The sequence below is a fragment of the Anomaloglossus baeobatrachus genome, chromosome 3 (assembly GCF_048569485.1).
Source record: "Anomaloglossus baeobatrachus isolate aAnoBae1 chromosome 3, aAnoBae1.hap1, whole genome shotgun sequence".
NCBI classification, from domain to species: Eukaryota; Metazoa; Chordata; class Amphibia; order Anura; family Aromobatidae; genus Anomaloglossus; species Anomaloglossus baeobatrachus.
In genome coordinates, this window is record NC_134355.1 from 578,213,123 (window position 1) to 578,232,851 (window position 19,729).

The window sequence follows — 19,729 nt, forward strand, 5'->3', positions numbered from 1 at the left end:
TCCCAGTCTCTGCCTGTCTCTCCCAGTCTCTGCCTGTCTCTCCCAGTCTCTGCCTGTCTCTCCCAGTCTCTGTCTGTCTCTCTCAGTCCGTCTGTATCTCCCAGTCTCTGTTTGTCTCAACCAGTCTCTGTTTGTCTCTCCCAGTCTCTGTCTCCCTGTCTGTCTTCCCATCTGTCTCCTCCTGTCTGTCTGTGTCTGTTTGTCTCTGTGTGTCTGTCTCTGTCTCTTTCCATGTCTGTCTCTATCCATGTCTGTCTGTGTCTCTCTGTCTGTGTCTATCTCTCTGTCTGTGTCGATCTCTCTGTGTGTCCCTGTATCAGTCTCTGTCTGTCTCTATCTCTGTGTCTGTCTCTCTCTATCTCTGTCTATCTCTGTCTCTCTCTATCTCTGCCTGTCTCTTTCCCCGTCTGTCTCTTTCCCCGTCTGTCTCTTTCCCCGTCTGTCTCTGTTTGTCTCTCCCAGTCTCTGTCTCCCCGTCTGTCTTCCCATCTGTCTCCCCCTGTCTGTCTGTGTCTGTCTGTCTCTGTGTGTCTGTCTCTGTCTCTTTCCGTGTCTGTCTCTATCCATGTCTGTCTGTGTCTATCTCTCTGTCTATGTCTATCTCTCTGTCTGTGTCTATCTCTCTGTGTGTCCCTGTATCAGTCTCTGTCTGTCTCTCTCTATCTCTGTGTCTGTCTCTGTCTATCTCTGTCTATCTCTGTCTCTCTCTATCTCTGCCTGTCTCTTTCCCCGTCTGTCTCTTTCCCCGTCTGTCTCTTTCCCCGTCTGTCTCTTTCCCTGTCTTGTTCCCTGTCTGTCTCTTTGACTGTCTGTCTCTTTCTCTGTCTCTTTCCCTGTCTCTTACTCTGTCTGTGCCTATGTCTGTCTGTCTCCTTCTGTCTCTCTCTATCAATCTATCCACCAACATCTTATTACCTCACACATAAGCTTCTTATACTAACAGTATATTTTGTTCCTATAGCAACCACTCACAGCTGCTATTATTAACCCTTAGCTCGTAGCTCCATTCACTTTAATGGAGGCAAGTTTTTTGGAGAGTAACTGTAAAGCGCGGGGTTACATTTTCCCATCAAAACATAGTCTATGACGTTCCCTGAGTTACATGGGGTGTCTGGGCAAAATTTCATGATTGTAAATGCGACGGTGCGGATTCCTTTAGTGGACATACATACATATATACACACATACACTCAGCTTTATATATTAGATAATGGAAATAAAATTGAATTTTTAGGAGTTATTTTGATTTTTCTGCTTGTTTGTACTTCTAAAACTTTCTAGTGTGTTTTTTTGTTTGAGGTTGAGGGCGCAGCTCAGCAATTCTTGTTAGAGGCTGTTTCTGAGCGTGCATCAGGAAAAGGAAACCTGACATGTCAAACCTGTACGTCACACGTTGGGAAGGGGCTGAAAGGAAAAAATGAAGAAACTGCATTTATGATTTTAATTTAAATATGGAATAGGTTTTATTCATAACATTTGGATTTCATTAATAATTATGCTACTTGTGTGCGAGATGTGAAACTCAGATTTCATATTCTTATGTGGCTATGGAATCAGATGTGACTGCTACTTCTGCACACCCTCAGGCCCTGTGCGCACAGTGCGTTTTTTTTGCACCATATACTCAGCGTGGCCACATAGCCTAAAGCTACTATTGGATTTATAGTGCAGTGTCCCATACACATTATATACATTTCTGGAGTCATACAAAGTGTCAGTACCGATGATATTGTTCAAAATTTGCTGTTTAATGCTCTGTTCACATCTGCATTTTTATTTATCTTTCACTATAGAATCAGAAGTAAAAAGAAAATAAATACCAGACTGCAGCAGCACCAAACAGATCATATTCGTTATAAAAAGATGCGTCTGTTTTCTATCATTTTATGGGACAAATTAGAAAGTCGAGTATCTTTGTCCTCACCGTGTTTCCGAGCAAAGCTTTACTGGTGTAAGAAGTGGACAAAACTGTAATCTTCAATTATTATAAAAAAATATTCATGTTTTCAGGTTCATTCATTCATTCATTCAGGTTCATTTCTTCAATCTTGACCTAGTAACATTCTCCATTGGGATTCCAGAATTTTGCAGAGCTGTTGTCCCTTGTATGGGATTATTTTTCTGCTTTTTTTTGTAGCATTTTATTGTATTGTAGTTCTGGAGTGACCAGTCTTTGACACAACAGCTCATCATCCTCAGATAGTCCAGCCTTTAGGTTGTAACCAAGGATCGTGGCAATCCCAGATTGATATGGCATCATTGACTTGTCCTTTAGTTTCTTGGGGTCAACCTCATCCTCCAGACATTTCTCAGACATTACAGTCCTCATTCTCTTGAGCTCTTTAACCTCACGTTCCATACGTTCCACTCCAAATGTCTGTACACGTTTCCAGAAAGAATTATTGAAGTAGGTATACATCTCCCAGTCCAAACTATTCCATGATTTCACCTTTTCTTGAGTTTCCAGAGTTAGTGTTTTTTTAGTACTATTACTTCTACTATTTAGAGGGAAAGACAGGACATCATAGAAAGACCAGCAGAGAGCGTCCTTCAGGAAAATAAGAGACTCATCATAATATTCTGTGATCAGCACCAGATCAAATATATTATCCATAGCATGCCATGCTAATGCTGATTGCTCAGGGGAACCATTAAGCTCAAAACCTAAATCAAAAGCCAGCAAATTTTTAGCAAAATTGACGTGTTCATCTGCATTTTTGTAAAATAGTTTTGGATTCTTTAAAAAGTCTTCCAGATTTTTAGCTTTTCTGAAAGGTCCAAAGTCCTTGTTGTAGGAAAAAGAAGATTCCATTTGAGAGATTGGGTTTCGCAGGATGGTGAAGTAGAACGTGTCCTCTGGCATCACTTTTTCTACCTGTCAAAATTCATGAAATAATTAATTAATGTAATTCCTTATAACAATACTTCTTAGTAAAATCAATTACAATTAGGTTAACTCTGTAGGTAAAAAGTATGAAGATAGAAAATCTGCTGTTTCTTAGTGTCAGCACTATAGATACGATTTTATGAAATCTCATCCACACCCTGGGCAAAATCCTCAGCGCAAATGTACCTTTTTTTGTGGATTTTCTATCCACTGTATGTCATCATATGCTGCCAATCAATATTTCAATTTTTCTTCCTTTTTTTTGTAATGCAAAGAATTAAAATAAAATCTATTTTAAAGCAACTCCGAAACCAAATTTTCCATGGATTTTGTCATTGTGGATTCTACTAATTCAAATCCTGTTTTTTTTGCTTAAATAGTTAATACAATTGAAAAAAGTTAAATATCCATCAAGGTCAGTCAAAGGATTGAAAAGAACAATGAGAAAGGACACATGTAAAACCCAGTTGTCAATCCACTGGGCCCAAACATTCATAAAGGAACTTTCCACATTTAGCAAAATGTGAGCTATCGACGACAAATGTTGTAAATGGTCGCTATGTGTCGCAGTGGAGAAGGTCCCTTGCAAAATGAACCTGAAAATGTTACTATGGGACCTGTACTTCCACAAGTCTTGGTATTTTATTTAAGGGTCTGGTTCCCTGTAAGAATAGCCAGTGTGCTTGACAGGTATGGATAATCACATATCGCACTTATTGGTGTGTTTGACATGTGGCCGACAGGCCACATGGTTCTTTAATGAAGTCTGTTGTTTGGCACATCGCAAACTGTGTGGAGTCTGAAGAGGCTGTGTGTGAGAAGCCGCTGACAGGCTGCAGCAGGGATTGTGCTGGGCTGTTAATGGAGCCCCTGGGAGAGATCCTGTGTGAGGAAGCTGCGAGGCTTCCATAAAAAAAACTCATGTAGAGGTGTGTGGACTCACATCAGTGAATGTGTGGAGAGATTGCTAATCTCTTAGAGGTAGAACCCTCTGCATTGAACATAGCTGAGGGAAGTCAGCCTGTGTTGAGAAACTGGCAGAAGCTGGACTGAGAGAAACTGCCAGGAGGCAGAGTGTGTGTGAACAGAAGCCTGTGTGGAGCGGCTGCTCCAGTGCATGAAGGTATTGAGGCCCCTCTGGATGCCACTGAGGAAAGTGAATCCAAACCTGTGCTGGCGAACCACTGAATTAACGGACTGTAAAAACGTGAGTGTGACAGCCAGTAAGCCGTGTGTCCCTTTTTTTGAAGAAAGAGATTTGTGTTAAAGTTGCAATATGGTTTATGCAGCATTAAATAAACCAATTGGACTTTTAAATGAAAAAGTGTTCATGTGTAGTTATAGCAGCCAAGTGAGTGTCCTCCAATACATTCTGTGAGTGCAGCCTCACACAAAGCAATTACAGTATGTTATTTTCTGCTTAAAAAGACATCCAAGCCTTTTTGAAACTATTAATAGTTCCAGCAATGACCAGGAGTAAGCAGTTCCAGAGGCCATGCCCCCCTAAGTTTTTGTTTGTATTTTTGTTCCAGGCCATCCTTTCTATGAACTGGTGCTAAGAACTGAACTGAATATTCCTTGTAAAGTGGTAGGATTATGTCACCATCGAAATGTCAAGGGATAAGTAGGGGGGGGCTGTATTAGCCCTAAAAAATACCCAAATCAGATATATCTACCAGCAGAGGTTAGCACCCTATTGATGGATGTGGTGCCCCTTCTCCACATTGACTGACCCTACTGTACCCTGATATACCCTAGTACAATAGGATCGAGATTATATATTTTAGTTGTAGTTATAGTGAAGGAAATAATTATTTGATCCCTTGCTGATTTTGTTGGTTGTCCACTGAGAAAGACATTAACAGTCTATAATTTTAAGGGTAGGTTAATTTTAACAGTGAAAAACAAAATATTGAAAATAAATTCCTGAAAATCATATTGTATAAATTATATAAATGTATTTGCATTTTGCAGAAAGAAATAAGTACTTGATCCCTCTGGCAAACAAGACTTAATACTTGGTGGCAATATCCTTGTTGGCAAGCACAGCAGTCAGACGTTTTTTGTAGTTGATGATGAGGTTTGCGCACATGTCAGGAGGAATTTTGGTCCACTCCTCTTTGCAAATCACCTCTAAATCATTAAGATTTTTAGGCTGTCACTTGGCAACTCTGAGCTTCAGCTCCCTCCATAAGTTTTCTATGGGATTAAGGTCTGGAGACTGGCTAGGCCACTCCATGACCTTAATATGCTTCTTTTCAAGCCACTCCTTTGTTGCCTTGGCTGTATGTTTTGGGTCATTGTTGTGCTGGAAGACCCAGCCATGACCCATTTTTAATGTACTGGTGGAGGGAAGGAGGTTGTCACTCAGGATTTTATGGTACATGGCTCCATCCATTGTCCATACACCCTCAAAATTTAATGTTTCCACCTCAATGCTTGACAGTGGGGATGGTGTTCTTTGGGTCATAGGCAGCATTTCTCTTCCTCCAAACACGGCGAGTTGAGTTAAGGCCAAAGAGATTAATTTTTGTCTCATCTGACCTTCTCCCAATCACTCTCAGAATCATCATTGGCAAAATTCACTGCACTGCTCGTCACACTGCAGTCTTCGGCTTTTTTGGCTGTGTTTGCGGTGACTTCAGGGTTCACCCGAGTCCATAGCTTAGCCATAGACTCGATTGAACCTTGACTATCACTGTCAGCTTGCTTCTCGCTCTGTATAGACGCTTGTCTGTACAGAGCGATGAAGCAGAGCTAACATTGCTCTCCCTGTGGACTACGTCATACTAGGGATTTTTTTATAATAAAGATGGAGTCTCTAAATGTTTTTTTTGTTTTATTTCTAATAAAAAAAAATTGTGTTTTTTTTTACTAGAAATTCATGGTGGCCATGTCTAATTTGGCGTGACACCATGAATTTTGGGCTTAGTACCCGGCTCATGCAGCGGCCCTGATGGCGGTGGCACGCTGGGTAATAAAGGGATTAATACCAGCTTTGTATTCTCAGCTGGTACTAAGCCCAAAATTCATGGTGTCATGCAAAATTAGACATGGCCACTATGAATTTCTAGTAAACGGTAAAAAAAACCTCACAACACATAGAAAACCTTTTTAGATTATAAATAAAACAAAAATGTTTTTCGAGACCATCTTTATTATGAAAAAAATCATTAGTCCGATGTAGTCCACAGGGAGAGCAATATCAGCTCTGCTTCATCGCTCTGTACAAACAAGCTCTACAGAGTGAAAAGCAGGCTGACACTGAGAGTGACAGTCAAAGTTCACTCGAGTCCATGGCTTAGCCATGGACTCGGATGAACCCTTACGTCACCGCAAACATGGTCGGAAAAAGCCGAAGACTGCTAAGGGACGAGCAGTGAATAACGCCGGAAGTTAATGATCAGACCAAAAAGCAGAAGCGGCCGGGAGACAGCGGGTCTGCAGTATGCGTCATGGGATCGGTAAGTATAATGACAATGTTTATTATTAACTATGTTCTTTATTTTACAATCCCCCCGCCCCATCCCATAACTGTAAAGTCCAAGCACGGGTGTTATGATCCGGAACCATGGAAGACCACCACAAATCATTGGCAAAAGGTGACAAGAGCATTGGCAACTAATCTGGCCGCCATCCCCTTACTAACCATCACAACTAGAAGTAGCCGAGGGGTGAACTAACATCCTGTGCACCGCGAACCCAGCCGGAGAACTAACTATCCTAAATGTAGGAAAGATGAATAACTCTCTGCCTCAGAAAAGAGACAAGAATAGCTAGCCCCCCACATTCAAAGACTGCGGGGATATTGGAAAAACACAATACACAGGGAGATGACAGGATTAGCAAAAGGTGAGGCCCCCGCTGACTAAAATAGGAAAGGACAGGAAAGGGACTGATGGTGGCCAGAGAAAAACCCTGCAAAATACCAACTTCCTGATAGTACAAAAAGGCCCTCAGATCACACGATCTGAACTCCGTCCTATACCAGGTGCCCTTGTCATACCAATGAACAGAAAACAAGAATCATAACAAAGTCAACAAGCCACAAACACATAGACCCAAAGGAGCTATACTCCACACAGAACTGCAGGGAGTTCCCCAACAAGCCACTTAGGGGGAAAATGCCTGCAAGCGAATAAACTGAAAATAACCACAGCAAATGACAAACCCAGATAAACAAAAGAACCAGACAATAAATAAAGAGCAAGCACTTATCTGGGGAAGATGTGGTGTACAGCAGGATTAAGCAGGCTGGAGATACAAAGAACAACTGACATCCGGGAACAGCCTGCAATCAGACCAGGATATAAATAAGCAGAAAGTTAGCAAAGGAAACACCCACTGCACAACACACCTGGTCCAAGTCCAAACCATTCCTGGCCACCAGAGAGAGCCTCCCAGCAGCCAAAACATAACTAACATTCACAACACACGGGATTTGGACGCAAGTTCGCATAATCTCCGGCCCGAACTCGGAGTTTACAAAAAGCTTGGGCGAGTCTCCCAATCCCGAGAATCTGGGGGTTCGCCCATCACTAATTGTAAGCTTAAGAGCAGGAACCTCTCTCCTCTTGGTATCTGTTCAATTGTGGTGTTCTGTAATGTTTGATTTTGTCCATACATGTCGCCTTTGAATTGTAAAGTACTGCAGAATTTGTTGGCGCTAATAAATAAAATTTATTATTACTACGCCTATCTAGCTATGTGAAAGATAATGTTAAAAACGCATTGCATATGGATGTCATATTCATGTCATACAGATACTAGGTGAAAAAAAAATAAAAAAAATCTGACAATGGCATGGCAGTCACATGACATATGGAATGACATACGCATGACACCAGCATGAGACTCGCTAACTTTTCTAGCTGAGAATCTGCACAATTTTATATGTGCATTTTGTTGAGAGGTGAGTGTACCATATATATATAAATATATATATATATATATATATATATATATATACAGTTAGGTCCAGAAATATTTGGACAGTGACACAATTTTCACGAGTTGGGCTCTGCATGCCACCACATTGGATTTGAAATGAAACCTCTACAACAGAATTCAAGTGCAGATTGTAACGTTTAATTTGAAGGTTTGAACAAAAATATGTGATAGAAATTGTAGTAATTGTACACATTTCTTTACAAACACTCCACATTTTAGGAGGTCAAAAGTAATTGGACAAATAAACCAAACCCAAAAAAAATTTTTTATTTTCAATATTTTGTTGCGAATCCTTTGGAGGCAATCACTGCCTTAAGTCTGGAACCCATGGACATCACCAAACGCTGGGTTTCCCCCTTCTTAATGCTTTGCCAGGACTTTACAGCCACAGCCTTCAGGTCTTGCTTGTTTGTGGGTCTTTCCGTCTTAAGTCTGGATTTGAGCAAGTGAAATGCATGCTCAATTGGGTTAAGATCTGGTGATTGACTTGGCCATTGCAGAATGTTCCACTTTTTTGCACTCATGAACTCCTGGGTAGCTTTGGCTGTATGCTTGGGGTCATTGTCCATCTGTACTATGAAGCGCCGTCCGATCAACTTTGCGGCATTTGGCTGAATCTGGGCTGAAAGTATATCCCGGTACACTTCAGAATTCATCCGGCTACTCTTGTCTGCTGTTATGTCATCAATAAACACAAGTGACCCAGTGCCATTGAAAGCCATGCATGCCCATGCCATCACGTTGCCTCCACCATGTTTTACAGAGGATGTGGTGTGCCTTGGATCATGTGCCGTTCCCTTTCTTCTCCAAACTTTTTTCTTCCCATCATTCTGGTACAGGTTGATCTTGGTCTCATCTGTCCATAGAATACTTTTCCAGAACTGAGCTGGCTTCATGAGGTGTTTTTCAGCAAATTTAACTCTGGCCTGTCTATTTTTGGAATTGATGACTGGTTTGCATCTAGATGTGAACCCTTTGCATTTACTTTCATGGAGTCTTCTCTTTACTGTTGACTTAGAGACAGATACACCTACTTCACTGAGAGTGTTCTGGACTTCAGTTGATGTTGTGAACGGGTTCTTCTTCACCAAAGAAAGTATGCGGCGATCATCCACCACTGTTGTCATCCGTGGACGCCCAGGCCTTTTTGAGTTCCCAAGCTCACCAGTCAATTCCTTTTTTCTCAGAATGTACCCGACTGTTGATTTTGCTACTCCAAGCATGTCTGCTATCTCTCTGATGGATTTTTTCTTTTTTTTCAGCCTCAGGATGTTCTGCTTCACCTCAATTGAGAGTTCCTTAGACCGCATGTTGTCTGGTCACAGCAACAGCTTCCAAATGCAAAACCACACACCTCTAATCAACCCCAGACCTTTTCACTACTTCATTGATTACAGGTTAACGAGGGAGATGCCTTCAGAGTTAATTGCAGCCCTTAGAGTCCCTTGTCCAATTACTATTGGTCCCTTGAAAAAGAGGAGGCTATGCATTACAGAGCTATGATTCCTAAACTCTTTCTCCGATTTGGATGTGAAAACTCTCATATTGCAGCTGGGAGTGTGCACTTTCAGCCCATATTATATATATAATTGTATTTCTGAACATGTTTTTGTAAACAGCTAAAATAACAAAACTTGTGTCACTGTCCAAATATTTCTGGACCTAACTGTATATATATATATATATATATATATATATATATATATATATATATAATATAACCCTTTTAAACACTTAATGGAGGTTTCCATTTATCAGACAACTTCACAATTGATTCTATATTTCCTCTTTGAAAATAAAAATATTCTATACTCCTCTCCAGGGTGCTCATGAAACACCCACGCCGGGGCTTGCAGGGCTTGCATGGCCACCGTGCCGGTGGTATTCGGGGTCAGACTGTGAGTGGCCCGACCCGGCTTCCGTGACCCCGGCGTGTTTCAATAAAAGGGAAAAGTCCAACAGTCAGTCCGGTGTGACAAGGGGGGAAGGAAAGAGGGTGACGGGGTTCCTGGGGAGCACGCATATAAACGGAAAAAACCTCAAATTCCAATTAAAATGACTATCTTTATTGATATATATTAAAAATGAACAAAACACCCAGTGATATTGCACACATAGGGTCACATGAGAGGAGGAGCTGAAATATATGGGGTCCCTACAACTCCCTATGGGGGACCTTGCTCCTACCTGCCAACGGAGGGTTTGACACCGTAACTGTTTTGGGCGCCCCCGTTCCACGTCGGCTAACCCTCACTATGCCCTAACTAGTTAGTGAATTAAATGTTAATTACACTCCTGATGGCCACACAATGATAATCATGCATACAAGGTATTGGTAACTTTCAATATCTGTCAGACTACAAAATACTTCCAGAGATTTGAAGGGATAATTTCCAATATGTCAGACTACAAGTTGCTTCCAAGGGATTGAAAACAGCTATACAGGACAAAATAGGGGAATCACACCTGAAAACAATGTGCACCATTACATCAAACGATTATTTTACGCCCCCTCTTGTCCTGATATATTATGGCCCTCATGCATGGAAAAACTTCATCACTAAATAAATATATTCTCTCTCAATAGACACTGCATAGCCCCAATCTGGGCAAAGTGCATGCAAAACAGTGCAGTGTCTAAAGACAATCAGATAAACGCTTAAAAAGCCAAGCATATAAAGGTGAACAGGATACACCAAGGGGAAAAAAATGGTTACTTCCCTTTAAATAATGCTTTGTATCGCCTCGACGCGTTTCCCCTTCCAGGATACAAGGATCATCAGGAGGCTGAAGGATCATGAATATAAGATGTGGATGGAGAGGTAATCCATGGCTGTGCCCCCAGATCACAGGATGTCCGGGGTTTAAAAACCGGCGCCAATCATGGTCACATGGACCTGGCAACCAATCGAATTCTTTGGCTACTCTGTCTCCAAAAATCACACTGCGCATGTCATTTCTGATCCGGTCATAGGAGGTCCTCAGTTAATCACTGCGCCTGCGTGCGCTCGTTCCAGCTTAACTATCAATACAGCCTGTGCGTCAGGAGGCGGTAGCCAGACCAATCGGCCGCTCCACCCACACAAACCACCACAGAGACGCCGTCCAATGAATACCGCGCCGCCCCCGGGGGCAGGAAACCAAACACCGGAGCTCAAGAGCTTCACTGCGCATGCGCGCTCAGTTTCACAATAGCAATATGCACACCAGAGGTGCGATAATAAGAAGGGAAGATAGACAAAGATGCCAAATAGCTACCAACCATGTCACATTCCCCCATCGTCATAAGGATCCTGATAGAGATCACCATCTGCTATATTAAGAGGGGCTGATACCGGAGAAAAACCCCCTCATAGGTATCTACACACCATCTGTTTATCGGTGTATACAGAATGGTTTACATGAATAAAGAGTTTCTATAAGACTCCTATTATACCAACCCATCAGACAGGCCCATCATTAAACAAAAACCGGCGACCTGTTTGAGGGGGGAAGGAAGACACAACTGAGCGCTGATCACTCCACTGAAACTATTAACCCTATATTGACCAGACCAAAAATTCCTCATAATGCGAGGATCAAATTCATGGGTTGATTTAAAAGACAGACTATAATTACCAAAGAAAATAACCTAATGATAAAGGTATTTATAAACCGTGTACCCCCTTTTACAGGGCAATGACGGAGGGGTTTCCACAAGGATCATGTCAATTATAATTTATTCTCTTTAACAATCAAACGACATCAAAGCTAACTGAACCCAATTGTAAATGTAAGTGTAGAGAGGAACCTTTTAGAGGAAGGGAGAATATGTCAATCTATCATTTAGCCCCAAAGGATGGGTTGGTATAATAGGAGTCTTATAGAAACTCTTTATTCATGTAAACCATTCTGTGTACACCGATAAACAGATGGTGTGTAGATACCTATGAGGGGGTTTTTCTCCGGTATCAGCCCCTCTTAATATAGCAGATGGTGATCTCTATCAGGATCCTTATGACGATGGGGGAATGTGACATGGTTGGTAGCTATTTGGCATCTTTGTCTATCTTCCCTTCTTATTATCGCACCTCTGGTGTGCATATTGCTATTGTGAAACTGAGCGCGCATGCGCAGTGAAGCTCTTGAGCTCCGGTGTTTGGTTTCCTGCCCCCGGGGGCGGCGCGGTATTCATTGGACGGCGTCTCTGTGGTGGTTTGTGTGGGTGGAGCGGCCGATTGGTCTGGCTACCGCCTCCTGACGCACAGGCTGTATTGATAGTTAAGCTGGAACGAGCGCACGCAGGCGCAGTGATTAACTGAGGACCTCCTATGACCGGATCAGAAATGACATGCGCAGTGTGATTTTTGGAGACAGAGTAGCCAAAGAATTCGATTGGTTGCCAGGTCCATGTGACCATGATTGGCGCCGGTTTTTAAACCCCGGACATCCTGTGATCTGGGCGCACAGCCATGGATTACCTCTCCATCCACATCTTATATTCATGATCCTTCAGCCTCCTGATGATCCTTGTATCCTGGAAGGGAAAACGCGTCGAGGCGATACAAAGCATTATTTAAAGGGAAGTAACCATTTTTTCCCCCTTGGTGTATCCTGTTCACCTTTATATGCTTGGCTTTTTAAGCGTTTATCTGATTGTCTTTAGACACTGCACTGTTTTGCATGCACTTTGCCCAGATTGGGGCTATGCAGTGTCTATTGAGAGAGAATATATTTATTTAGTGATGAAGTTTTTCCATGCATGATGGCCATAATATATCAGGACAAGAGGGGGCGTAAAATAATCGTTTGATGTAATGGTGCACATTGTTTTCAGGTGTGATTCCCCTATTTTGTCCTGTATAGCTGTTTTCAATCCCTTGGAAGCAACTTGTAGTCTGACATATTGGAAATTATCCCTTCAAATCTCTGGAAGTATTTTGTAGTCTGACAGATATTGAAAGTTACCAATACCTTGTATGCATGATTATCATTGTGTGGCCATCAGGAGTGTAATTAACATTTAATTCACTAACTAGTTAGGGCATAGTGAGGGTTAGCCGACGTGGAACGGGGGCGCCCAAAACAGTTACGGTGTCAAACCCTCCGTTGGCAGGTAGGAGCAAGGTCCCCCATAGGGAGTTGTAGGGACCCCATATATTTCAGCTCCTCCTCTCATGTGACCCTATGTGTGCAATATCACTGGGTGTTTTGTTCATTTTTAATATATATCAATAAAGATAGTCATTTTAATTGGAATTTGAGGTTTTTTCCGTTTATATATTGAACTCAATCCGGCCATACTGAAATTGTTTTTTCTAATTGTTCTATGGCGGGTTTCCTGTCTGGATCTGTTGGGGCAGATAATTGGCTGGAGGACGCAGTGCAAGCTTTCTCTACCGAGGACAGCAGCTCGGGATTAAATTTACCATCCTTAAGGAATACGTTTAGAGATTTACAGGATCTCTATTCAGAGAACTTGAGGGCCTGGTGGGAGGTAAAAGCCCTGGAAAATTATATTAAACAAAATATTGTTCCTAGGGGGTTAAGAATAAACATCAACCCCGCCCCCAGACTACATGATCCCGAGTTCTTGTCCAATTGGGAGAGGGAATCAATAGCGTCCTCGCTTAAATTTATGCAACTGCTCCTTGATAAAGAAAAACTCAATTATAACGAATCATTGACTAAATTTGACATCTTGAGGAAAAAGGCCCTTGAATTGAAGGGGGACCCTGACTTTGGGAGGAAAGAGGCCTCCCTACAGAACAACATTGAAAAATACCAAGCCACTTTGAAGAAACGCAAGCATAAGCAATTCCTGCGTGACTTTAATGACTTCAAAGACAAAAGAGCTTATAACTTTACTGTAACCACTGAGCCAAAACCATATACGGACGTTTCTTCCTCAGATTAAGAATACTCTGATACTGAGAGAACGGGATCTTCCTTCATTGGAGATCGCAGTAGAGGAAGGGGGTTTATGAATAGACCGCCACGGAGACAGAGATGGCGGAATCAAAGGGGAAATTATCCCTCTTATGGCTCAAATATGGATTCAAGAACTTTCCATGGTCCACCGCAGTCCTCTATAGGCTCCACTTCATCTCATATGCCCTCCTCGTCGGTTGCTCCTTCCTCCTCTTTTTTAGAGAAGGGGGTTCCCAATTCCTACAACCTCAGGAGTCGGGAACAGTCCAATCAAAGAACTTGAATGACACCCAGGTGATAAACCTCTCCTCATGTACACTCACGGGTGAAATGGTTTCTGTACTCAGAAGGGGGTTATCTTTTGTGCCCACACAATCCTTTGATAAATTTACCTGGACGAAAGATATCAACCTCTTCTGTAGGAAACTAAAATGGAAAAAATTCTTTAAAAACAATGACCAAGAGAGGTGTAGGCAATTGGGGATTGAGGTCTCAGATTTGGAAGGGGTGAATATCCTGACGGACCTTTTGGAAGAGGGTGAACGTCATAGGGGATGGGGACCCTTCACTGAACTAAAAAATAAGAGCCAGAGGTTACCACCATCTAATGAGCTATCAAGCATTGACATCTTTTTGAAAGTAGTGGAGGATGACATCTCTAGAATTCACGGTAACATTGATATTCACAATCTCAATGAGGGTGAGAGGGAGGCTTTGCGACTACTTAAGAACAATCAGACCATCATTGTAAAGCCTTCAGACAAAGGTGGGAATCTTGTAGTTATGGATCATGAGCCTTATCGTACTATGTGTCGATCTCTTCTAGGTGATCGAACTACTTATGGGATACTCAAAGCTGATCCAACCAGTTCCTTTTTACTCGAACTTACGGTCATTTTGGATCAGGCTTTGGAAACACATCTGATCTCAAAAAATGAACATGAATTCATGCTACCGATCAAACCCACAGTAGCAACTTTTTACGCACTCCCCAAAATTCACAAGGGGTATCCCCCACTTAGGGGGCGCCCCATAGTTTCTGGGGTAGGGTCAATTACCCAAAATGTGGGGATCTACATCGATAAAATCCTTAAACCCTTTGTTCTTACCCTGCCATCGTATATCCGGGATACCTCGGACCTCCTTTCAAAAATTGACGGGGTTACTGTGGAGCCTGGGATGTTTTTGGCATCCATTGACGTGGAGGCCCTTTATAGTTCAATACCACACCTAAAGGGAACAGCAGCGGTACAACATTACCTGCGTTCGAGGGCAGTGTATTTGCAGGCCCATAACACCTTGGTGTTGGAACTCCTGACCTATATTTTGACGCACAATTATTTTGTTTTTGATGGTAAGTACTTCCACCAGCACAGGGGCACCGCGATGGGGAGTTCTTGTGCCCCATCGTATGCAAATTTGCTCCTGGGCTGGTGGGAGGAAAGCGTCATTTTTTCCGATGACTCCCCCTGGTGGATCCCATTGATCCACTTCTGGGGGAGATTCATCGATGACATTTTTATTATTTGGTCAGGAAGTAAAATGGACTTCCACCGGTTCATTAGTGAGATCAACAGCAATGAATTTGGTTTGGCATTCACGAGTGAAATTGATGAATCCTCACTTTCTTTCTTGGACATCTCCTTTTCCGTTGATGGCGGTGGACATCTCTCCTCTAGGACACATAGGAAACCCACCTCAACGAACAGTCTTTTGAGGTGGGATAGTTTCCATCCAACCCCCCTGAAACGTGGTATCCCAAAAGGGCAGTATCTCCGCATGAGGAGAAACTGCTCTAATAAGAATGATTTTTTTGACCAGTCAAGAGATTTACAAGAACGGTTTCGGAAAAGGGGTTACCCTGATGAGGTTTTACGGGGGGCCTTTAACTATGCCCGATGTAGCGATAGGGAATTTCTCCTTCAGCCAAGGGCAAAAGAAAAAAGTGAGGACATCACTAGAGTCATAGGCACCTTTGATTGCCAATCAGAAAGGATCCACGGGATACTCCGGAAACACTGGGGGATTCTCCTGGCAGACCCTGACATCTGTGAAGATATTGCCCCTCACCCATCTATTACATATAGACGGGGTGTTTCACTCAGGGACCAATTGGTGCACAGTCATTATCAGAGACCTACCCCCCCTGGTACCTGGCTTGATAGAAGACCAGTAGGCTGCTTCAGATGTGGAGATTGCAAATATTGCAATTGGATTATGCCTTCGAAAAGTTTTCTTAGTGCAAACACAGGTAGAAAATACCCTATAAAAGATTTTTCAAACTGTAAGACCAGTGGTGTGGTATATATGGCTACATGTAAATGCCCATTGAACTATGTGGGTAAGACCACAAGAGAACTGCGCAGACGTGTCGGTGAACATCTGGGGGATATCAAACATAAGAGGGATACACCCCTGGCCCGACACGTCTGGGAGTTCCATCAGGGGGATAATAAATCAATCTCCTTTGTTATATTGGAGGTCATTAAGCCTGGTCCTAGGGGGGGTGATTTGGACAAAAAGATTTTGCAAAGGGAATGTCGCTGGATTTATTATCTCAAAACGCAAGCTCCTTTGGGGCTAAATGATAGATTGACATTTTCTCCCTTACTCTAAAAGGTTCCTCTCTACACTTACATTTACAATTGGGTTCAGTTAGCTTTGATGTCGTTTGATTGTTAAAGAGAATAAATTATAATTGACATGATCCTTGTGGAAACCCCTCCGTCATTGCCCTGTAAAAGGGGGTACACGGTTTATAAATACCTTTATCATTAGGTTATTTTCTTTGGTAATTATAGTCTGTCTTTTAAATCAACCCATGAATTTGATCCTCGCATTATGAGGAATTTTTGGTCTGGTCAATATAGGGTTAATAGTTTCAGTGGAGTGATCAGCGCTCAGTTGTGTTTTCCTTCCCCCCTCAAACAGGTCGCCGGTTTTTGTTTAATGATGGGCCTGTCTGATGGGTTGGTATAATAGGAGTCTTATAGAAACTCTTTATTCATGTAAACCATTCTGTATACACCGATAAACAGATGGTGTGTAGATACCTATGAGGGGGTTTTTCTCCGGTATCAGCCCCTCTTAATATAGCAGATGGTGATCTCTATCAGGATCCTTATGACGATGGGGGAATGTGACATGGTTGGTAGCTATTTGGCATCTTTGTCTATCTTCCCTTCTTATTATCGCACCTCTGGTTTGCATATTGCTATTGTGAAACTGAGCGCGCATGCGCAGTGAAGCTCTTGAGCTCCGGTGTTTGGTTTCCTGCCCCCGGGGGCGGCGCGGTATTCATTGGACGGCGTCTCTGTGGTGGTTTGTGTGGGTGGAGCGGCCGATTGGTCTGGCTACCGCCTCCTGACGCACAGGCTGTATTGATAGTTAAGCTGGAACGAGCGCACGCAGGCGCAGTGATTAACTGAGGACCTCCTATGACCGGATCAGAAATGACATGCGCAGTGTGATTTTTGGAGACAGAGTAGCCAAAGAATTCGATTGGTTGCCAGGTCCATGTGACCATGATTGGCGCCGGTTTTTAAACCCCGGACATCCTGTGATCTGGGCGCACAGCCATGGATTACCTCTCCATCCACATCTTATATTCATGATCCTTCAGCCTCCTGATGATCCTTGTATCCTGGAAGGGAAAACGCGTCGAGGCGATACAAAGCATTATTTAAAGGGAAGTAACCATTTTTTCCCCCTTGGTGTATCCTGTTCACCTTTATATGCTTGGCTTTTTAAGCGTTTATCTGATTGTCTTTAGACACTGCACTGTTTTGCATGCACTTTGCCCAGATTGGGGCTATGCAGTGTCTATTGATAGAGAATATATTTATTTAGTGATGAAGTTTTTCCATGCATGATGGCCATAATATATCAGGACAAGAGGGGGCGTAAAATAATCGTTTGATGTAATGGTGCACATTGTTTTCAGGTGTGATTCCCCTATTTTGTCCTGTATAGCTGTTTTCAATCCCTTGGAAGCAACTTGTAGTCTGACATATTGGAAATTATCCCTTCAAATCTCTGGAAGTATTTTGTAGTCTGACAGATATTGAAAGTTACCAATACCTTGTATGCATGATTATCATTGTGTGGCCATCAGGAGTGTAATTAACATTTAATTCACTAACTAGTTAGGGCATAGTGAGGGTTAGCCGACGTGGAACGGGGGCGCCCAAAACAGTTACGGTGTCAAACCCTCCGTTGGCAGGTAGGAGCAAGGTCCCCCATAGGGAGTTGTAGGGACCCCATATATTTCAGCTCCTCCTCTCATGTGACCCTATGTGTGCAATATCACTGGGTGTTTTGTTCATTTTTAATATATATCAATAAAGATAGTCATTTTAATTGGAATTTGAGTTTTTTTCCGTTTATATATTGAACTCAATCCGGCCATACTGAAATTGTTTTTTCCTGGGGAGCACGCCATCGTTCACGGCGGCCACTGCGGTCTCGGCCTCCTCTGCCACCGTTCTCCCCCAGGAAACGGTATGGGATGGGGATGGGTGATGCTAGCAGCGCCACCCGTGGTGTGCGGCCAGGTGTTCAGCAGCCGCTGCACAGTCTCTCTCCGGGATAGGTGTTACAGGCAGCCGGATGGAATCACTCCCCACGGGTGGAGCGGGGGAGCCCCGGGAGGTTAATGAGACCCAGGGCAACAGTCATCAGGGACACCGGGGGCACAGGGCGACGGCATTACTCACACCAGTCACAGAGTACGGTTCCAGTTTTTCTTTATTTAAAGTCCATTCCACATCGCACCCGGGTGCTGGTCCTCGCCGCCTGTAACCTCTGGCCGTCCCCGTGGCATGGAGCATCTTGGGAACTCGCCGCCTCTCTATCTCTCTCTTGCCCGGTAGCGCACAACACCAACCGCTACCGAGTACAACACTCTCCAAAGATCCTCAGTCCTCAGCTCCATCCCTTCCTCAGATGTTATCAGCCCTGGTCTCGTGGCATCTGCTCAGCAGGGAGCTGTACTGTGGATGTCTGCACTCTCTAGCAGCCTCTGACATTCTGCAAAACTTTCTGTGTGTTCTGCACTAAACTCACTCCTATTCAGGCCCCCCTCCCCTTGGGTTGTCATGGAAACCTGCCTGTGTGCAGCCACCTGCTCATTAAGGAGACAGGATGAGTCATGAGGCTCAAAACTACATGCAGCAAAAGCTATTAACTCCTTCCTGCCAGTGTGATGTGAGTGTGTGTGTGGACTTCACTCCTCCTGCCCGGGAAAAATTGGGGTAACATTTAATACCCTGTAACGACCCAGTTTCAGGGGCGTTACACTCATACACTATGTTAATATGCCATACTAAGGGCCAATGTAGACCCGTGATTAAGGGTCAATACGATACCTCTTTTTCTGTCTTGGACTGCGTTAATAAAAACAATCTTTTTGTTCAACACTGTTAGAGTGCCAAGTGTGTTCTACACCTTCAGTACTGGCGTGGTTCCAGTTATGTTGATGCCAGGTATCCTGATCAAAGGACATTGTGCAAAGGTAACTTTGTAGCCAAATAGCAGCTGCTAATGAGCTTATGGTGCTTACACCTCCCCGAATTCATTTGAAGGAAGTGAGAGCACGTCAGATCAATAGCAGCTGCTGATTGGCTGCCGAGTTCACGTGGCATTAACAATATCACGTGAGTCTTGGGAGATCTGCTGGAGGTGTGCCGCCCTTGCAGCAGTCAAACTGCTCGGATCTGGGGTTGCTGTGGCTCGAGGGTCTCCGGACCCGGGGGCTTGCGGTCACTCAAATTTAAGGGGGTATTTACAGGGGAAGGGGTTCATGACGCCACCTGTGGGTTGCGGTAAGGGGAGTACCGACGCTGCCGAAAGGAGTACCGGGGCAGATGGTGTGGGGGCAGCCAGGTGTTAGTCCCTCTGCAGGTAGGTAAGGCCCCGGATGGGGGGGGGAGGAGGTTTGGTGATCGGGTGGCTCAGCTTTGGGAAAGTAGGATGCAGGCCAAT

General features: G+C 43.4%; 1 pseudogene; it reads right to left on the reverse strand.

The window, feature by feature from the left end:
• Nucleotides 1-1,264: 1,264 nt before the first annotated feature.
• Nucleotides 1,265-19,729, reverse strand: part of LOC142295599 (galactose-3-O-sulfotransferase 2-like) — a 107,022-nt pseudogene continuing 88,557 nt past the window's right edge.